This window comes from Procambarus clarkii, chromosome 52 (genome assembly GCF_040958095.1).
Source record: "Procambarus clarkii isolate CNS0578487 chromosome 52, FALCON_Pclarkii_2.0, whole genome shotgun sequence".
Classification (NCBI taxonomy): domain Eukaryota; kingdom Metazoa; phylum Arthropoda; class Malacostraca; order Decapoda; family Cambaridae; genus Procambarus; species Procambarus clarkii.
This window is the reverse complement of record NC_091201.1, coordinates 34,754,375-34,757,286: the sequence shown is the minus strand read 5'-3', so window position 1 is coordinate 34,757,286 and position 2,912 is coordinate 34,754,375.

Genomic DNA, 2,912 nt, shown 5'->3' with positions numbered 1-2,912 from the left:
TAGGAGGGAGGACGATGCGAAGGGCTGGTGGCGGGAGGGGAAGTCTACATGATGGGTAAGAAGGGAAGGTGAGTGAAGGAAGGGAAGGACTAGCAACGGGAGGGATAAAAAACAGAGGGAAGGGCGAGAGTGAGAAGCGGCGGAAGGAATGAGAACGAAGGGATGGATCTGCGGCGAGAGGGAAGACGATGGGAAGAGCGGGATGGGGTAGGGGCGGGAGTGGGAAGGGCAGAAGGATGGAGGATGAGCAGGTTTATGAGAGGGAGGAAAAGTGAAGGAGAAGGTGCCAGAATGAGAGGAGGGAGTTTAGTAGTAAAATAGGAGAGGGAGTGGGGAGGGTGTTGATAGATGGTTATGATAAATGGATAGATTAATGGTAAATTTATATAGGTAGATAGATGGATGGATACATTGATTGCTAAATATATATATTGACGGATAGACGGATGCATAGATGAGTTGATGGACGGAAAGACAGATGACTAGATGGATGGATAGAAAGATGAGTTGATGGACGGGTACATGGATAGATAGATGTATATAATGATAAATGGTTGGTTTAATGGGAAGATAGATTGATGGATTGACAGATATAAGTAGATAGATAGATGGATACATTGATGGATACATTTATGCTAGGTGAACAGTCGAATCAGGTTAAAGAATATCTTTCGATTTGCTATTGCATCAACCGGGATTCGATCGGGGACCATTAGGATTATAACCATCGAACTCTCTCCATTTAGACGCTAGGCCTCCAGTTTGTATGTGTGTGTGTGTATGTGTGTGTGTGTGTGTGTGTGTGTGTGTGTTTGTGTGTGTGTGTTAGTTAGAGAGAAATAGATGTAGTAGATATAAAAGAGGATAAATACATTTATTTGATAGGCGGGGTCCAAGAGCTAATAACTCGATTCTGCAGATACATATAGTAAATATAAGGATAAAACACACACACACACACACAAACACACACACACACACACACACACACACACACACACACACACACACACACACACACACACACACACACACACACAGAGACGGGATCAAAGAGCCAGAGCTCAACCCCTGCAAACAGAACCAGGTGAGAATACACACACACACACACACACACACACACTAGTTGATAATGGACTGTTTTGTGTTCGTATCCATGTGTACTATTGTCATGACCGACAGACACGTGAAGCTATATGTGTTTATGTGTACCTGTAATTAAACTGACATGTGTACGGTAATTATCTGTATGTGTCCATTTTAAAGGTACATATTAGTGAATGTTTATTTATGTAAATTGATTGACATATGTACGTATGCGCGCGTTTAGTGTTACTGTAATTTATATGGTTAACATGTATACGTTTGAATGACATAGTTTCCCATTATTGTCACATTTTTTGTTACTGTTTCGCTGTTCACTCTCACTCTCTGACCCCCGTCGACTAATAGTGCTCACGTTTGTTTGTTAAAGGTACGGTAACCATTGGCTTTTTACCCAATAATTTGCAACTACTTGCAAACAAACATTTCTAAAGATCATCTATGTTTTTGATAAATATTCTTTTTCCTAACATACAAGTCAATCACACAGTACCTAACCTCAGTCAGAAACACTTTTCTTACTATCTCTCACAACGTCTTTTGCATATATATCCTATCTTAATAAATTTATAATTTAAATTCATAACTGGCAACCCTCTTCCAGCCAGTGCCTTCAACGCCACCAAACATCATTCCTTTCCATTAACCTCTCCCAAATTATCTTTTGCACCAATACACACACTAGGGGGCTTTATAGCTGAGTGGACAGCGCTCTCGACTCGTAATCCTAGGGTCAAAGTTCGATCCCCCGGTGATGGCGCAAACGAAAATCAACAGAGTTTCATTCATTCTGATGCTCCTCTTACCTAGCAGTACATAGGTACTTGGGCATTAGACATCTGTTACGGGCTGCTTCTTGGGTGTGTGTATGTGGAATTTTTTTTTATTAGCTAGTAAAAATTGATTGACTGACAGTTGAGAGGCGGGCCGAAAGAGCAGAGCTCAACCCTCGCAAGAACAGCTAGGTGAACACAACTAGATAAATACTAACTAACCACGATCTCGTATAATCTACTACACACGCTACCACCCCTACCCCCCCCCCCCCCACCTCCCCCGACTCCTTAAATCACTCTACCTAAGTCATTAAAAATATAAAACAAATCAATTAATACACCAAAAATACTAACTATAAATAAAGGAACCAAATTTTAAACATACAGCGACTCCAGCGTGGTCTAGTCGGAGGAGAACGTGTTCTCATCTGGATAGATTACGATCGAGCCTGTCGGAACGGTTGTGTAACTGCAGGGCACAAATATTTGTGTGTCCCCTCCTGTAGCTGCCTCTGTTTCGACAGGTTTCCCGGATAGCTGGAATTGGCCTGGCCCTAGGAAAGTGGGGAAGGGGTGAAATCCGTTGGGCCCACGGATGGATACCTTGGATCCATAGACCTAGGGTAGGTCTAATCACCTGGGATTCGAACCCACGGTGGGAATCAGGGAGGAGATTTGGGGGAGGAGGGACACAAATGGTTCCTGGAACCAAACCTCACATAAATCCGGACACTCACACACACACACACACACACACACACCCTTCTCCGAACATTCACAGGGACACTCACACACACACATCCATAGACTGTGATAAGGGAGACCATCTGAGGGGACACAGATGACCTCCTGAAACCACAGATGTAACCGGACACATAATCATCCGGACACTCACAGGGACACCCACACTCACCCGGCCACTCACAGTGACACTCACACTCACACATTCACACACATCCATAGACACAAACTGTGATAAGGGAGACCATCTGAGGGGACACAGATGGCCTCCTGGACCCACAGGGTCCATAT